Source organism: Aquarana catesbeiana, linkage group LG12, assembly GCF_042186555.1.
Source record: "Aquarana catesbeiana isolate 2022-GZ linkage group LG12, ASM4218655v1, whole genome shotgun sequence".
NCBI lineage: Eukaryota > Metazoa > Chordata > Amphibia > Anura > Ranidae > Aquarana > Aquarana catesbeiana.
Window position 1 is genome coordinate 68,053,566 of NC_133335.1, and position 20,005 is coordinate 68,073,570.

Here is a 20,005-nt window from a genome sequence, read left to right on the forward strand (position 1 = left end):
CCATAAATCTATCCCCTATTTTGTAACTTATGCGCAAACCATTCAATATATGCTTATTGCGATTTTTTTTTTTTTTTTTTTTTTACCAAAAATATGTAGCAGAATACATATCGGCCTAAGCTGAGGGAAAAAAAAAAATTATATATTTTTGGGGGATATTTATTATAGCAAAAAGTAAAAAAATTGCGTACATTTTTTTTTTTTTTCAAAATTGTCGTTCTCTATTTGTTTATAGCGCAAAAAATAAAAACCGCAGAGGTGATCAAATACCACCAAAAGAAAGCTTTATTTTGAGGGAAAGAGAGAACGTCAGTTTTGTTTGGGTGCAACGTCGCACGACCGCGCAATTGTCAGTGAAAGCAACGCAGTGCGGAATCGCAAAAAGTGCTCTGGTCAGGAAGGGGGTAATATCTTCCGGGGCTGAAGCGGTTAAAAAAATGATTGCAGCCTAAAACCTGGGTAGTTCTAGGAATTTGTGTCCCTTCTCCTGACCACCTATTTTGGTGAGATCTTCAATTGTTTTTTTACAGGATACCGGTGCTAAGAGAAACATGTAGGATTAAGGCCTTGTTTACACATCCTAAATTGCTAATGCTGTGGTAGGTATACTATGGAGACCTGTGGCCAGGATCCAATCAGGTGTTCGAATCGGCAGCAGCCACTCAAGCTTGTACAACTCCATTGGCAAGGCTGAAAGAAGCTGGGGCTGTCCGTGGCTGTATGCCCTGGTTCACACTCCCGCGACTTGTCATGCAACTTGAGAGTTCAAAGTCGCATGACACGTCGCGTCCCATTAGCAGCAATGGAACTGTTCTAATAGGAGCGACTTGAGCTCTGACTTAGAAAATGGTTCCTGCACTACTTTTGGTCCGTCTTCAATGCGACTTGCATTGACTTCTGGTAAAGAATTCATATGCAAGCCGCGATGAAGTCGCGCCGGCATGTCGGATTCAAAGTTTCGGCAATGTGAACAGGGGCAAAGTGTCCTCACATCCAGCTGTTACCTGCTGTTAGGAACAGATGTTCGGCCTTGCATGCAATCTATGTCCAGGAATAGACAGTAAATATTGAAGCCATTGCATCAGCATGGCAGCCAACATTATAAAAAGATGTCAGCAGCCATTGTATTTATCAAAGCACTTACTGTAGGGTGGGTGCCCAATGGTGGAATGGCTTTTCCTGCAGCTGACATCCTATGTAGAAGTGACTGATCCCATGTTTCCTAGATTTCAGTTTACAGGCATGAAAACTGAAGGACTAAAGAGCTTTAGCATCGATCACAAAAAAAAAACCACATGGATAATTCTAGTTTGTTAGTGTGGGCCACACATATATACGGTAGAGACTAGTGCAGGAGTCTCCAAACTTTCTAAACAAAGGGTCAGTTTACTGTCCTTCAAACTTTTAGGGGAGCCGGACTGTGGTCAGTGGGAGAAGAAAATATCCTGGCGTCAGTGGGACTACACAATGCCCCATGGTTGGTATTAGTGGGAGGAATAGTGCCCCATCATTGGTATCAGTGGGAGGAATAGTGCCCCATCATTGGTATCAGTGGGAGGAATAGTGCACCATCATTGGTGTCAGTGGTAGGAATAGTGCCCCATCATTGGTGTCAGTGGTAGGAATAGTGCCCCATCATTGGTGTCAGTGGGAGGAGTAGTGCCCCATCATTGGTGTCAGTGGGAGGAGTAGTGCCCCATCATTGGTGTCAGTGGGAGGAAAAGTGCCCCATCATTGGTGTCGGTGGGAGGAATGGTGCCCCATCATTGGTATCGGTGGAAGAAATTGTGCTCATCATTGGTATCCATAGGAGGAATAGTGCCTCATTGTTGGTATCCATAGGAGAAATAGTGACCCACTGTCGGTGGCAGTGTCAGGAACTATGCCCCACTATTGCTGACAGTGGGGGGGGGGATAATGCTCCAAGGGCCAGATAATAAAAGCCAGCAAAGGGCTGCAGTTTGAAGACCACTGGACTAGTGTATCTCTGTACAGAGACCCACCATAGTTCTGTGTTTAAAAATATATATCTGAATTTTGTTCCTGAATTAAGTCAGCTTGCAAAAGCTCTGATCATATTATTAGGGATGTTAATAATAATGACAGTACTAAATTAAGCAAAGTATTTAACTACAAAGAAGGGAAAATGAATGATTACATAAATGCCCACATCAGCACCCCTTGCTGTGTAATCGTCTGCCCCTGAAGAATCTTCTGTTCAATCTGCATTCTTCATATGATTCTGCCATGATCTCTAACATCTTCCAGCAGATGGCACCATCCCACTGTGGGCAACACAGATCATCATATGGCCATAGCCCTTTGATCTCTCAGTGGTGGACAACTCAGCAGCTGGTATCTTCTCCAGCTCCACAGTAATTCCTGAAGGTATTTGGATGTAAATACAACACACTATAAACCACTGCAGTGTGGAGATTTTTCCTATGTGATAGGATCTTCATTTATGACCCCTCTGCCATAGCTTCTGCGGGTCGATCCTGTTCTACTGGTTTTTAAGATGGCTTACGAAAAAAAAAAATACAAATCAGAACTGGTGAGTTGCACGTGTTTCTAGATACACACTGATAGGGAGCCAAACATTTAGCTGATTATCATTATACAGGATTTACAGTGGGGACGGAAAGTATTCAGACCCTCCCTAAATTTTTCACTCTTTGTTATATTGCAGCCATTTGCTAAAATCATTTAAGTTCATTTTTTTCCTCATTAATGTACACACAGCACCCCATATTGACAGAAAAACACAGAATTGTTAACATTTTTGCAGATTTATTAAAAAGAAAAACTGAAATATCACATGGTCCTAAGTATTCAGACCCTTTGCTGTGACACTCATATATTTAACTCAGGTGCTGTCCATTTCTTCTGATCATCCTTGAGATGGTTCTACACCTTCATTTGAGTCCAGCTGTGTTTGATTATACTGATTGGACTTGATTAGGAAAGCCACACACCTGTCTATATAAGACCTCACAGCTTACAGTGCATGTCCGAGCAAATGAGAATTATGAGGTCAAAGGAACTGCCTGAAGAGCTCAGAGACAGAATTGTGGCAAGGCACAGATCTGGCCAAGGTTACAAAAAAATTTTGGCTGCACTTAAGGTTCCTAAGAGCACAGTGGCCTCCATAATCCTTAAAATGGAAGACGTTTGGGACGACCAGAACCCTTCCTAGAGCTGGCCGTCCGGCCAAACTGAGCTATCAGTGGAGAAGAGCTTTGGTGAGATAGGTAAAGAAGAACCCAAAGATCAGTGTGGCTGAGCTCCAGAGATGCAGTCAGGAGATGGGAGAAAGTTGTAGAAAGTCAACCATCACTGCAGCCCCCCACCAGTCAGGGCTTTATGGCAGAGTGGCCCGACGGAAGCCTCTCCTCAGTGCAAGACACATGAAAGCCCACATGAAGTTTGCTAAAAAACACCTGAAGGACTCCAAGATGGTGAGAAATAAGATTCTCTGGTCTGATGAGACCAAGATAGAACTTTTTGGCCTTAATTCTAATGCGCCGTACACACGGTCGGACTTTGTTCGGACATTCCGACAACAAAATCCTAGGATTTTTTCTGACGGATGTTGGTTCAAACTTGTCTTGCATACACACGGTCACACAAAGTTGTCGGAAAATCCGATCGTTCTAAACGCGGTGACGTAAAACACGTACGTCGGGACTATAAACGGGGCAGTGGCCAATAGCTTTCATCTCTTTATTTATTCTGAGCATGCGTGGCACTTTGTCCGTCGGATTTGTGTACACACGATTGGAATTTCCGACAACGGATTTTGTTGTCGGAAAATTTTATCTCCTGCTCTCCAACTTTGTGTGTCAGAAAATCCGATGGAAAATGTCCGATGGAGCCCACACACGGTCGGAATTTCCGACAACACGCTCCAATCGGACATTTTCCATCGGAAAATCCGACCGTGTGTACGGGGCATATGAGGTATGTGTGGAGAAAACCAGGCACTGCTCATCACCTGTCCAATACAGTCCCAACAGTGAAGCATGGTGGTGGCAGCATCATGCTGTGGGGGGGTTCAGCTGCAGGGACAGGACGACTGGTTGCAATTGAGGGAAAGATGAATGCAGCCAAGTACAGGGAAATCCTGGACAAAAACCTTCTCCAGAGTGCTCAGGACCTCAGACTGGGCCGAAGGTTTACCTTCCAACAAGACAATGACCCTAAGCACACAACTAAAATAACGAAGGAGTGGTTTCACAACAACTCTGTGACTGTTCTTGAATGGCCCAGCCAGAGCCCTGACTTAAACCCAATTGAGCATCTCTGGAGAGACCTAAAAATGTCTGTCCACCAACGTTTACCATCCAACCTGACAGAACTGGAGAGTATCTGCAAGGAGGAATGGCAGAGGATCCCCAAATCCAGGTGTGAAATACTTGTTGCATCTTTCCCAAAAAGACTCATGGCTGTATTAGATCAAAAGGGTGCTTCTACTAAATACTGAGCAAAGGGTCTGAATACTTAGGACCATGTGATATTTCAGTTTTTCTTTTTTAATAAATCTGCAAAAATGTCAACAATTCTGTGTTTTTCTGTCAATATGGGGTGCTGTGTGTACATTAATGAGGAAAAAATGAACTTAAATGATTTTAGCAAATGGCTGCAATATAACAAAGAGTGAAAAATTTAAGGGGGTCTGAATACTTTCCGTCCCCACTGTATATAGCTCCAGCCGTTTAGCAGTGCTTTAAAATATAAAAGGGAGACAGTATAGTTATAATACAATAAAATATAAGAGGGTGAAGGAGGGCCCTGCTCAAAAAGAGCTTACAATTCTCACTGGCTACTTGTTAATAAAAGCCAAACAGCGTAGCACTCCTTACATGCTCAATATATCTTTTATTCCACAGTAGAAAACTGTATAGTTGAAAGTACAAGAAGACAGGTTTTTGGGCATCCCCACCCTTTAAAGCAGAGTTCCACGCAAAAGTGGATGCTCCGCTGATCTGCTCCCCCCCCCCCCCCCGGTGCCACGTTTTGGCACCTTTCAGGTGGGAGGGGGGAAATGGGCACCTGTTTTTGACAGGTACAGGTCCTCACTTCTGGGTGACTGCAGCGCGGCTGGTTTCCCTTACCATGAACGGCGATGATGGCGGCAGCACCCGAGAGCAGATCTGAAAATCAGCTGGGGCACCGACATTGCGGGCTCCCTGGACCCGTAAGTGTCCTTATATTAAAAGTTTGTTGCTGCTGACTTTTAATTTTTTCCCCCAGGCTGGAACACCGCTTTAAGTTCATGGTAAATCACAATGTAACAAGGAAGGTGTACATGCATCCACAACCAAAACACAGCATCCGATCAATCACTACCTCGGTACCACCCTCAACCAAAGAATGATTGAAACCTTTGTAAGCAATGCATAGTGCTGCACAGAGGTGTAACAAGAACCTTCAGGGACCTCCCTGGCCCGCGACCGAGGCCCTTCCCACTGATCCCGGGCCCTTTACTCCCATGGTGGGACCCTTTATCATGGTCCCGCAGTGGGCCACCTTCCTGCTGTGTTGGGGTTTCCTCACAGTGGTGGAGAACCAGAGCCCAGTCGCAAGCGCGACTAGGGTTAGTATTTTTTTTAGATCGTCAGTATATTTATGAACAGGTGTGATCAATTTTCAGTGATTGGCACCATAGCTTGTAGACTCTATAACTTCCACAAAGACTGAATAATATCCACTAATTTGGGTTATTTTTACCAAAGATATGTAGCAGTATAAATTTGGGCCCAAATTTATGAAGAAAAATTACTTATTTGCAAAATTTTACAATAGAAATAAAAAAAAAGTGTTTTCAAAATTTCGCTATTTTTTCGCTTATATCGCAAAAAATAAAAAACCCAGCGGTGAGTAAATACCACCAAAAGAAATCCCTAGTTGTAAAAAAAAATGCTAAAAAATGTGTTTGGGTACAGTGTTGCATGACTGAGTAATTGTCATTCAGAGTGTGAGAGCACCGAAAGCTGAAAATAGGTCTGGGCAAGAAGGTGTATAAGTGCCTGTATTGAAGTGGGTAAAGCAGCCAAAATAGGAATTTAGGACCCAAGTTGTAAACTTGTAATCAATCTGTCGCACAAACTGTCTCATTCTTGCTGACCTTCTAACTGTAAATATATATCATTACTTTGATGTTAAATAGCTAGCTAGTTGCCATAGCCCCGGTATCTTTATTTACAGCAGGCGGCCGGCTTTGCGATAAAAGTGGTCCCAGGGGCGCATGACATATGAAGGGCATACACCTGCAGATTACTATTAAACCTGTAAACCCCTGACCTCACAAACCACCCCCTTTTACCCCATAAATGACATGACAAGGTTTGGATTAAAATGGCCTTACGGCCTTTTATTTAAACAATTAACGTTACTTAAATAACATTTAAAATAATAATAAACTAAAACTAATCTATACTTTTTGGTGGTCTTTGAGGGCAACAACACCCAACTTGGTCACTGCGACCAACTTCTTTTATAACTCAGGCCTCCAGTCGCAAGCCACTGACTTGGAGATGGTACTTGACATGTGCAGTGACCTACCATTTTAACCCCTTCCTGGTTAAATACCACAGATGGGCCCCAACCACCTTGTATACCAGCCTTCTTCTCCTCCTCCAAAGACCCACCACTGCCACAGGGCGTAAGGGGTAACAACTTACCCTTGCGTGCACCTCCACACCCTCAATGCTCTCTGGATTCCATCCTGCAACCCCAGTGCCCACATATCTATTCCTACGACATTAAGGTGCACCCTATCACTCCGCAGATACCACCAAGTATCCACCTCCAACTCCCTATGACGTATGACCACTCCCCCATTCCTAATCACTAATCTACCCACTTCTTTGTTTACCTTTACTCGAGCCCTGTCAACCTTTTTAACTGACCAGGCCCACCTCCAGGATGTCCTGCCCACCATATCAGACCACACGATAACGATCCCAGGGAATGCTGTACGTAAACGCAGAAAGTAAATTTCACGTCTCGTATCAGTTCCTGCATAGATCTGGCTCCCATATCGTTCCCCCCAACATGCAACACCAAAACATCCGATGCCCTGTCAATACGGGAGAACCTGTGTACCTCTTGGATAACCCTGTTCCACAGCATGCACAGCACCCCAATCCATCGAACCTGTGCATCCTGTCTGGGGATGCCCAGCTGCCTACCGTTAGGCCTCACATCCACTCTTCTGGCCCCCCAGAACACGTACAAATGACCCAGAATTCATACTAGGCTGGCCTCTCCACCTGTAAACCAAGAAAAACAATAACACCCAAACAGTAAGTTCCCCCCACTCTGCATATAACGAATGATAACAGAAGAAAAACCCCCACATGTGGGACCTAATCATGCAGCAGGTGTGGGCGCATGTAGAGTTTGAACCTGTCAGAATCCCACCGACCAATGCACTTGACAGCTTCGTCAGTTAAGCCTGCCCGAGCAGCCTCTGTAGCTGCGCCTATGCGGAAAGAATGGGAGGCGTAACCCTTGGGGTTGTAACCGGCTACAGTCGAGCCCCTGCGGAATACCGCGATGAACTGAAACCTGGACAGGGACGACCCATCCCTATGTATCATGAAAGAACCCTTCGATTCCGGTCGCACAGCCAGAAATGATTCGACCGCCCTTACTGAACATATGATAGACTCAGGGATGCAAAACACCTCAATTCGCATGGCCTTGTGAACCTGGTCAGTTTTTCACCATCTTATCCAAAGGTTGACCCCTTCCCCTGAACATTGTACCTCCCGTACCTGGAGGCCCCCTTGTGCCCGTTTTGAAGGGCTAACAAGCTTGCTGATCCATAATGCCTCAAAGAAAGCAAGTGCAAAGGCAGCTTGGAATAATACACCTTCGTAGTCCATGCTACAAACGTCATCCAAGTGTGAAAACAATTCACGTAACATGGCAAATGAAACCGGCCGCCGCCCGTCGCTGCCCCTATGCGCTTTTCTGTACCCTTTTACCGCCTGTTTCACCCAAAAATCTTTTGTATAGTCACGACAACCCTGTAGTTTTAAAAGGAAGGCCAACCCTGCCAACTTACGATCGATGGCAGATGCCGAGATACCCTTTTCTAAGCCTAAGTTAATGAAGTAAAGGACCGCATGTTTCACCTCACAACTATCTGGGGCGGTATCCAGCTTGTGCAAAAATCCTAGCCATTCTTGCCATACCTTCGCATAGGCCTTCCAAGTAGCCGTACTCACTGAGCATTAAATCCACTGCGCTGCGTTTCCAAAGCAATGTTCCACAACCAGTCAGGACAGGTGACCCCGTGTTGCTCCGCGTCTGGTGCCAACTCCCGGAACCTGTCCCACTGAATTTGAGACAAAGCGTCAGGCAAAGTGTTTTCAACCCCTGGAAGGTGCACAGCATAAATGAAAGTATTTAATTGTAAACAGCACAGGACCAAATGACGCAGCACCTGAACCACCGGCTCGGAAGCTGCTGACAAATGGTTAACCACCTGGACAACACCAAGGTTGTCGCAGCTGAAGTGCACCTTAAGGTTGCGGAAGGAGTCGCCCCATAATTCCATGGCTACCACTATCTGGAAAATTCCAAGGAGAACCAGGTTCTTCAAGAAACTGGCCTCCCCCCACGCTGGAGGCCACGGTGCTGCACTCCACTTACCTAAAAAGAAAGTCCCATAGCCCGTCGAGCCCGCTGCATCTGTGAACAGCTCAAGGTCGAAATTGCTGATGGGTCCAGACATCCATAAAGCACGCCCATTGAACAACTCCAAGAAGTCGTGCCACACCCGCAAATCCTCCCTTTGTTCCCTATTTAGACCCACTAAATGAGTCGGAGCCTTTACCCCAGCCATCACCGCGGACAGCCGGCGGGAAAAAACCCTGCCCATTGGAATTATGCGGCAAGCAAAATTCAACTTACCTAATAATGATTTTAATTGTTGGATCTTGCGCTTTCCAATGGTCCCTCGCACTTCCGCATTAAGAGACTCGAGTTTTTCTGTAGGTAACCGCATTCCATCCCTATTGAATCCACAACAATACCCAAGAAAACAATGGTGGCCGTGGGGCCCTCCGTTTTTCCAGGAGCCCCAAAGCGCTCGGCTATGTGTTGCAACGTACCCAACAGGACGGAGCAGATGTTTGAAGCCGGTGGGCCAACACATAATAAGTCATCCAGGTAGTGAATGACCGAGTTGAGCCTGGAGACATCCAGTACAACCCATTCCAGAAATGAGCTAAAGGTTTCAAAGAAGGCGCATGATATTGAGCAACCCATCGGGAGGCAACGATCCACATGGTAAGCCCCATTCCATGTACAGCCCAGCAGCCGAAAGCTGTCAGGATGAACCGGCAACAGCCAAAAGGCTGATTCAATATCTATGGAGGGAAAAAAACTGCGCTAGTCCGAAATACATTGGGGTGGACAAAACCCCCAAAAAGCTGCAATTAATGTGAGATAAACACAAGCAAAATAAAAAAGATAAAATCGCGCTAGATAAAGTCCACAGTGAAGAAAATGAATAAATTAAATATATGAAAACAGTCCCAATATTGCACCAACGATGTAGATGGTAGTTCACCAGTCAATTGACTCAGCATAAAATTAACACCATGTGAAATACAAGCTTACCAGATAGCAAGCCAAAACTTGCAGTTGGCCGTAACCCCAGCCTGGGTTGTGGATCTTGTACTTTGAACCAAAACGTGTAGAATCCACTCAAAGCAGGTACGCGGATATCGGTGTAAATCAAAAAATGAAATATATCATAGTGTGATACTATATGGACTACGTATTGTGCACAGTAGAAACAGAGTGCCCTAACATCGTGACCAGGAAAGGACAAAATGCCACCTTCGTGAAAAGAGCAAACTTGAGTGACCCGTCACCACACAGAAGGCCTCCTTACCAAACGCTGGGAAAAACAGGCAGATGTCTCCTTTAGAAAGGCAGGATGTCAGCTGTACCCAAAAATGCACTTGGATGTTAGACGCTAATGGCGCTCACAGCGTGGAACCGAAGGGACCGTCCGACCATAGATACCAATGGTTAGTGACCCAAGGGAAGATTTAACACACTATAGTGTAATACCATCAATACTTGTTTATTAAAAGAAGGGAATACACTTACAAAAGCGATAAAAACTTCAAGCATAAAACGTAAGCCGGCCGGCAAATTTCAAAAGCTCCCGTCCTCCTCGACGAGACGAGCGTGGTGACGTCAGCACGTACCTCCACAGACGCGTTTCATCATAGCTAACATTCTCAATGGGGAACCCATTGAGAATGTTAGCTATGACGAAACGCGTCACCACGCTCCCGTCCTCCTCGTCTCGTCGAGGAGGACGAGAGCTTTTGAAATTTGCTGGCCGGCTTACGTTTTATGCTTGAAGTTTTTATCACTTTTGTAAGTGTATTTCCTTCTTTTAATAAACAAGTATTGATGGTATTACACTATAGTGTGTTATATCTTCCCTTGGGTCACTAACCATTGGTATCTATGGTCGGACGGTCCCTTCGGTTCCATGCTGTGAGCGCCATTAGCGTCTAACATCCAAGTGCATTTTTGGGTACAGCTGACATCCTGCCTTTCTGAAGGAGACACCTGCCTGTTTTTCCCAGCGTTTGGTAAGGAGGCCTTCTGTGTGGTGACGGGTCACTCAAGTTTGCTCTTTTCACGAAGGTGGTCACGATTTTAGGGCACTCTGTTTCTACTGTGCACAATACATAGTCTTTATAGTATCACACTATATTTCATTTTTTGATTTATACAGATATCCACATACCTGCTTTGAGTGGATTCTACATGTTTTGGTTCAAAGTACAAGATCCACAACCCAGGCTGGGGTTATGGCCATCTGCAAGTTTTGGCTTGCTATCTGGTAAGCTTGTATTTCACATGGTGTTAATTTTATGCTGATTCAATTGACTGGTGAACTACCATCTACATCGTTGGTGCAATATTGGGACTTTTTTAATATATTTAATTGATTCAATATCTGGCTTTGCCCCACTCCGGTAGCGGCAAACCCATGATACCTCTGCATCAAAGGAAGTGTATGTCACCGCACACTCCTCCGGAGCAATAACATCGACTGGCCCTCCTTTTGGAAAGGACAGGTGATGAATCAACCTAAACTTGTGTGGCTCTTTTTTTGGAACTACACCCAACGGGGAAACCACCAAGTCATGCAGCGGAACCCTAGGAAAGGGGCTGGACATACGACCCAATTTTACTTCCTTCAGTAGTTTCTCCGAGACCACGGAAGGGTGTAACAGAGCGGAACATAAGTTCCTTGCCATGGGAGGGACAACTGACAATGAACAAGGGATTTTCAAACCATAAGTAAAACCTGATTATAATAACCCTGCCGCTCGCCGGTCGGGGTACCTACTGAGGAAAGGTAGCATCCTTTCCACCCGCACTGGCGTCGTCCCTCTTACCCGCATGGCCTTTCCCTCTTCTGAAGCACTTGTACAGTGCGTGGGATCCCCCACACCCAGAACAGGTGTGTTTGAAATGACAGTTTGCCCCGAACTTACATGTACCTTCATTAAATTGCCAGCAGAAGCCCCATCTTTTATCGGTTGGTTGTCCTGAGGCAGAGGTACCCCCAACCCCTCCCTGAAAAAACTGATTGGGTGCCCGCGACTCTGTCATAAGCTTCATCCACAGGCTGATGTTCTTGTGGTCCCAGCGCAGAGACGGTCGGACGGCCATCTGTTGTCTAAATTGTTCGTCCTAGCTTAGCCAAGATACGCCGTCGTACATCCAATGAGCCTCACTAATGGCTTCCAGGTAGACGAACAATGCCGAACAGTGTTTCGGAGCCTTTTCCCCTACAACGCTCACCAAAATGGTAAACGCCTGTAACCAATTCGCAAAAGTACGAGGAATCAGCCGATATCTACGTTTTTCTTCATCCTCCTTCTTGCTTTCCTCTGGCTTCAATCTATCCAAATTTAACTTTTCCAGCGGCAGTAATGTGAAGAACTCCACATACTCCCCTTTCCAAATTTTTTATTTTATCTCCGCTTTTAGATGAGGGCACAAGGGGCCCTCGAAGCAGACGTACACTTCACTCTTTGCAGAGTCCGCTAGCCTAATCGACTCTGCTTTTTTCTCTCCCGCTTTTTCTTGTTTATCCGATGTACCAACACTGGCTGGTGCCTTGGGCGTAGAAACCCCACCATGACCCGCCCCTGCTGCTGTTGCAGATAAGTCGCCTGAAACTCTCAGTGCGACCGCCGTCCGCTGGGGGGCCATATTGGCCTGCTCCCTCCCTTGTTGGGGAGACCACGCTCGTGCTGCAGACGCCTGGTTCTCCTCGTTTGGCTCAAACCGCCATAACAGATCCCGCAAGCCTGTCAGTAGGTCCTGTAAGCCGCCCCGCCGTTCTTGTGTACTGCGTCCGACGTTTGCTTTGCAGGGGGCGTATTACCTTCCGCCACTACTGACCTACCCACCATGGGGGCCCTCCCCCTGCTACCCTGATCCAACAAGTCCTGCAAAATAGAATATAAAGATAAGGAAGAAATGCACTCACCGGGCTGCCCAGGACTGGGCCCATCAGCCGCCATTCCAGAATCCCCCGCTGTTAGATGTCCCTGGTCCACGTCCACCTTCGACCCAGACAGTTCTCCTTCTGATCTGTTGCCCCTCACTGCTGGTCGAACAATCACTGACTGCACCCCAGATGGTCCTCCTCTGGTTGACGAGGGTCCGCGTTGTTGTTCCCGTCTGCTCCTCCATCCTGGAACGCCAGACCCGCTTGCTGCCCGCATGGATGGACTCCTCATACGACCTTTGGCATGAGCATCAGTCGTTCAACCTCTGCTGTCGCTCACCTGCGCCATGGTGCTCCTCAGATTCCGCCCTCTCCGCTCCGGAGGACTGCTGGCCACCCCAGAAGCCTGGCCAGCAACCCGAGACACGGCTATCCCTCGCTGGGCCGGCTGACTGCTCTGGCCTTCTCCTGCAGCTCTGGCCGCATGCTTCTGACACTTCTCCCCCACTGCTGAGCTCTGTCCTCGGTGCGGATTCCTCCCGGTCTCCCCTCATGCTAACACTGGCACCGGTTGGCTGGGGGGGCCTTAGGGTCCCTGTCGGGCCTCCGGGGTTGACGCTGAGCTCCGGGGGAGGTGTCCGGGCTGAAGCGCTCTGGCGGCCGAGACCGCCAAGCTCGTGGGATCACCTCCCCCCCCGCGCGTGATCGGTGCCGCCTCTGGTCCACTCACGATGGCTGACACTTGGGCTTGAAGCCATGCTGATCCGCGAGTGGCGGCCACAGCTCTCAGCTGCAATATTAACTGTTCAATCTCGGCCATAATGCTTTATTATAGGAGAGCGGGGATGTCGGTGTAATCTCTGCGTTCTCTGCTCTAGCCTGACGTCACTTCCTGCTTCTTCCTAGACTAACTTCCCCCAGTCTCCTCCTGTCTCCAAGCCACCCTCTTTTTCTTAAAGGAGCGCCTAGCAAGCTAACCCCTGTCTGTCCTGATGTCCTGCCTCCGTCATGCCGTCCGTCCGCCTAGGTATTTCATACTTCTACTCCGGGACTCCCTTTCGCCACAGGATCACTTTTATAGGCGGTTGGGCAGGAAGTCAAGTGAGGGCAAGATGGCCCTCATTCAGCTCTATGCCCTTGGGGGACCGAAGCGACTTCTAACGTCACTTTCACCTCTTGGGCTTAAAGATCACAGTTTTGAAGGCCATAAAATGCCCAGATGGCACAACCCCCCCCCCCCCCCAAATGACCCCGTTTTGGAAAGTAGGCACCCCAAGCTATTTGCTGAGAGGCATGTTGAGTCCATGGAATATTTTATATTTTGACACAAGTTGCGGGAAAGTGAGAAATTTTTTTTTTTTCTTGCACAAAGTTGTCACTAAATGATATATTGCTCACACAGGCTATGGGCATATGTGGAATTGCACCCCAAAATACATTTAGCTGCTTCTCCTGAGTATGGTGATACCACATGTGTGGGACTTTTTGGGAGCCTAGCCGCGTACGGGGCCCCGAAAATCAATCATGGCCTTCAGGATTTCTAAGGGCGTAAATTTTCGATTTCACTCCTAACTACCTATCACAGTTTTGAAGGTCATAAAATGCCAAGATAGCACAAAACCCCCCCAAATGACCCCATTTTGGAAAGTAGACACCCCAAGATATTTGCTGAGAGGCATGGTGAGTATTTTGCAGCTCTCATTTGTTTTTGAAAATGAAGAAAGACAATTTTCAAAACTTTGTGACAAAAAGTGAGGTCTGCAAAATACTCACTTTACCTCTCAGCAAATAGCTTGGGTGTCTACTTTCCAAAATAGGGTCATTTGGGGGGGTTTTGTGCCACCTGGGCATTCCATGGCCTCCGAAACTGTGATAGGAGTGAAGAGTGAAATCAAAAATTTACGCCCTTAGAAGGTGGTGATTGGTTTTTGGGGTCCCATACGCGGCTAGGCTCCCAAAAAGTCTCACACATGTGGTATCCCCGTACTCAGGAGAAGCAACAGAATGTATTTTGGGGTGTAATTTCACATATTCCCATGGTATGTTTGAGCAATATATCATTTAGTGACAACTTTGTGCAAAAAAAAAAAAATGTGTCTATTTCCCGCAACTTGTGTCACAATATAAAATATTCCATGCCTCTCAGCAAATAGCTTGGGGTGTCTACTTTCCAAAATGGGGTCATTTGAGGGGGTTTTGAACTTCCCTGGCATTTTATGCACAACATTTAGAAACTTATGTCACACATCACCCACTCTTCTAACCACTTGAAGACAAAGCCCTTTCTGACACTTTTTTGTTTACATGAAAAAATTATTTTTTTTTCCAAGAAAATTACTTTGAACCCCCAAACATTATATATTTTTTAAAAGCAAATGCCCTACAGATTAAAATGGTGGGTGTTTAATTTTTTTTTTCAAACAGTATTTGCGCAGCGATTTTTCAAACGCATTTTTTGGGGAAAAACACACTTTTTTAAATTTTAATGCACTAAAACACACTATATTGCCCAAATGTTTGATGAAATAAAAAAGATGATCTTAGGCCGAGTACATGGATACCAAACATGACATGCTTTAAAATTGTGCACAAACGTGCAGTGGCGACAAACTAAATACATTTTTAAAAGCCTTTAAAAGCCTTTACATGTTACCACTTTAGATTTACAGAGGAGGTCTACTGCTAAAACTACTGCCCTCGATCTGACCTTCGCGGTGATACCTCACATGCATGGTGCAATTGCTGTTTACATTTGATGCCAGACCGACGCTTGCGTTCGCCTTTGCGCAAGAGCAGGGGGGGACAGGGGTGCTTTTTTTTTTCTTTATTATTTTTTTATCTTATTTTTAAACTGTTCCTTTCATTTTCTGGTATAACCACTCAAAGTCCAGCAACATACCAGTACCTTGGTGGTCCTTGTTGGACATATATTGTAATCTAAAAAAAGAGATTGATCGGTGGGTATGCCCACCATTAGAATACCTTCCTTCATCCACCCACTTCTAATGATAGGCATACATGCACCATTTATATATGCCGAAGCATGGGGGCATCCGCCCCAAAAGTTAGGAGCAAATCGCTCCTCCGTCCCTGCTGCCCCCATGCTTCGGCATATATCACCTCCACTGGAGTCACGACTTTATATATCGTGGGAGCCAGCGCTGTTGCTGTCAAGATAAATAAATCCGCGCTGCAGCTGAATGGCGTACCTGAAGACAAAGAAATGGTTAACAATAAAACACAGTAAACAGTAAAGTATAAAAAATTGCATACCTGAAAAGCAAACATGATAAAACATAATAACAATAAAACATTGCAGAATAGAATACAGTAAAAAAGAGCAGAACAATAGAGACAGAATAGAGAGAGAGAGAACAATAAAACGACAACTATTTTTTTTCATTTTATATAATTTTTTGTGTTTTTTTTTTTTTTTTTACACTTTTTTTGTAACTAACTTTTATAACTGTAACCGGTTCCAGGTTCGGGTCTCTCAAAATGCAATGGCATCTTGGGAGACCCTGTGAAAGTGTGTCCTAGTCTGTGCAATGCTGTACCCTACGCTAATAGTCAACTAGTGTATGGTAGCGTTCAAAACATTCACCAATGCAAACACCAGGATTGTCAGGACAGGAGGGACAATAATAGCGGGCGTCACGCCTATATCCGCGCTTGCTGCAGACACAACATCTTTTTTGGGGGGGTTCGTTGGGTAGGGGTACTCGGGAGGACATAAAGAAAATGCCTCTCATGCAGCCGACTGCATTTGGTTGGGGATGTGAATGGGGGAAGTAAGGGTGCTGCAGAAGTGGTGGGTTCCCAATTAGGATTGGCGAATGCAGCAGGAAGGGCATTATGGGCAAGATGGGCCTGTGTTTGTCTTTCTCTTGGTGGCAGCGGGACACTACTTGTGCTTGCCACCTCACCAGCTTGAACTGCACTTATGGGACTCGCCACATCACAAAGTGTTACTGCAGTGCTGGTTTGACTATGACCGGGGTTTACTAGGCCGCTGGTGCTTGCCAGTTCACCAAAACGCTACCAAAAAAACTGTTAGCGCTCGCAGGGATCAGGCCTGACTCTGCGAACGCTGCAGTTATGCGTTTAGTGTTACAGTGATCGATCGATACTGCACTTGGGTGGGCTGGGCAGAGGAGCAAAACGCAGGTGCTAGCAGGTATCTGGGCTGATCCCGCAAACACTGCGTTTTTGCTGGGGACGCTAGTATAGATCTGATCGGATCAGATATTGATCCGTTCAGATACTATACCACTAAGGGAGGTGTACGGTGCGTGCGTGGGTGTTAGCGCTACTGGCACTAACCTGACGCTGTCTGGGGCTGGTGCTTGCCAGTTCACCAAAACGCTACCAAAAAAACTGTTAGCGATCGCAGGGATCAGGCCTGACTCTGTGAACGCTGCAGTTATGTGTGTTTAGTGTTTTGTAAGTGACAGTCATCGATCGATACTGCACTTGGGTGGGCTGGGCCGGGCGGAGGGGCAAAACCCAGGTGCTAGCAGGTATCTGGGCTGATCCCGCTAACACTGCATTTTTGGGAACCCTAAACTGCTGAGGACGCTAGTATAGATCTGATCGGATCAGATATTGATCCGATCAGATACTATACCACTAAGGGAGGTGTATGCTGCGTGCGTGGGTGTTAGCGGTACTGGCGCTAACCTGACGCTGCCTGGGGCGACGCAGACCCTATCTGACCCTAAAACTTAAGTTATATCACCGCCGGGCGATCAGGGGGCTAAACCTTTATTAGGTAATAAACGGCAGGTGCCCTGACACTATAAAAAATAAACTAACTAACCAGCGTCACCCGTAACACTTATATGGTGATCACTGGTGAAAGGGTTAACTAGGGGGAAAGGAATTTTTGAATCCTTCCAGAATAAAAACACCACCACCGTGCACCTATAAGCAATAGTGTCAATCCACCGTAGTAGTTGATCCTGCTTACCAGATGGCAAGCATAAAAGGGCAAGTGGCTTTAGCCCAGCCAAGGCCTTTTAGCTTGCTGGCGCTCCTGGTGTTCCGATGGGGGGTAAATCTCCAGGCTCACATATGATGTCCACGTATCCCCATTTTGCAAAGGAAAACCCGGATAACTCAGAGGAAAGAAAGACTTGCCATAGTGTAAAATCCTCCAGATATTTTATTTAAAAAACAAGTAGTCACTTACATTTAAATTTGCAAAGTTGCGTGTACGAAAAGCCGGCCGGCATACAAACAAAACGGAGCCCGCTCTCTCACTCCGAAAGCGTGGTGACGTCAGTGCGTACCCTCCCAGACGCGTTTCGTCATCATCTGACGTTGTCAATGACGTCAGATGATGACGAAACGCGTCATCATGAAAGGGGAAGTCCCCTTTATATTACAGTATCCCAGTCCTATTGTGGCCATACAATGCTAGTCTGTCTCCTATTGTGCCCACACTGCCCAGTGACTAAGGATGAGCTCTGACGTGTTCGCACAGCCCACGTGCAGAGCCCGCCAGGAAGTCGACACTGAGCTGCGTTAATCACAGGCAGTGAGACATTGTCCCTATGCACGGCTGCAGAGATCGGGAAATGTCTCACTGCCAGAGCTCATCCTTACCAGTGATACTGACCCAGGGGCGGATCCAGAGTCTAGTCTCGGGAGGGGCACTGCCAGAAAATATGTTTTTTTGGGGTACATTTATCCGGGAAATGGCTGGTGTTAGCGCTTCAATCATCATGGCACCATGGTTTTTATGGTGTCAGGATGATTGAAGCGCATTATTACTATAATTACATTGTTATACAAAATGAAATGGTTGAACTCACCATAATGCAGAATCAGTGGGAGCCCTGAGAGTGTCACTTGCCACTGTCACCTGCCACACATTGCGTATTGTCACTTGCCACGTCGCCTGTCACCAGATGCAGATTGTCACTTGCCACGTCACCTGTCACCTGATGCAGATTGTCACTTGCCACGCGTTGCAGATTGTCACTTGCCACGTCCCATGCCACACTGATCACTTTATTAGTGTCACTGGTCCCCAAAATGTCAAAAGTGTCAGGTGTCCGATCTGTCCGCTGCAATGTTGCAGTACCGCTAAAAATCACTGATCGCCGTCATTACTAGTAAAAAATAATTAAATATAAATGCCATAATTCTATCCCATAGTTTGTAGACGCTATAAATTTTGTGCAAAACAATCAATATTCGCTTATTGGGATTTTTTTTTACCAAAAATATGTAGAAGAATACGTATCGGCCTAAACTGTGGAAGAAATTTTTTTATAGCAAAATGCAAAAAATATAGGTTTTTTTTTTCAAAATTATCGCTCTTTTTCGGTTTATATCACAAAAACCGCAGAGGTGATCAAATACCACCAAAAGAAATCGCTACTTGTGGGAAAAAAAGGACGTCAATTTTATTTGGGTACCACGTGGCACGGCCGCTCAATTGTCAGCCAGTCAAAGTAACGCAGTGCAGTATCACAAAAAATGGCCTGGTCATAAGGAGGGGTAAAACTTTTCGGAGCTGAAGGGGTTAAGATCAAGACTAAAAGGGCATTTTTTGTTTCATACATAATGCATGGCACAGTGGCACACAGGTATTTTGCAATTTGACACATGACATTCATACATTCTTTTACTCACGTTTAGGTGCTCTGGTGAGGGTAGGGGTTCCCATGCAGGAGCAATGGAGTGGAGAATGGAAATGGATCGGATGGATCCAGTAATCGGTTTTGAAGAACCAATACTTGCTGTGTCCTGAGGCCGACCCGGGGCTCAACAACTATCCAGCCAGGAGACTGAGGCCGCTGAGGACTCAAAGAACCTGGTACGATCTCCATCCACCACATGAAGCCTGCTGGGGTACAATAGGCTGAATTTGAGGCCTCGCTCACAAAGCCTCTTCCGAACCTCAGTAAAGGAATGCTGCCTGTGCTGAATTTCAAGTGAATAATCAGGGAATAGAAGGATCTTGGTGTTGTCAAACTGGAGGTCTTGCTTTACTCGAGTAGCCGCCAGAATCCGATCTCTGTCCCTGTAGTTGAGTAGCTTAAGGAGGAAGGGCCGCAGTGGAGCCCCCCAGGATTGGCGGAGCAGGGGGGACCCTGTGCGCCCTCTCCACCACAAAGGTACGTGGCATGGCTGGCAAATCCAGCAGGGTGGTGAGAAAGGTTTCAGCAAACTCCGCAGGCCTAGAACCCTCGGCCCTCTCAGGAAGACCCAGAACCCTGATATTATTACGCCTAAGCTAGTTCTCTGCGTCGTTAGCTTTCTCTTGAAGAGCCTTAACCTGTATCTGGAGGGCATGCAGTTCCCTGGAATCAGCACTAGTAGATTCCTCCAGCTGCGATATGCAGCCCTCAGCCTCAGAGAACCGGGACCTAAATTTGTCCATGTCATGGCGGATCAGGCTGACATCCATGACGAGGTGGTCAATCTTGACCATGATGGAGTCATTGCTGTCTTTAATGGCTGCAGGAGTTCAGGGTGAGGGGA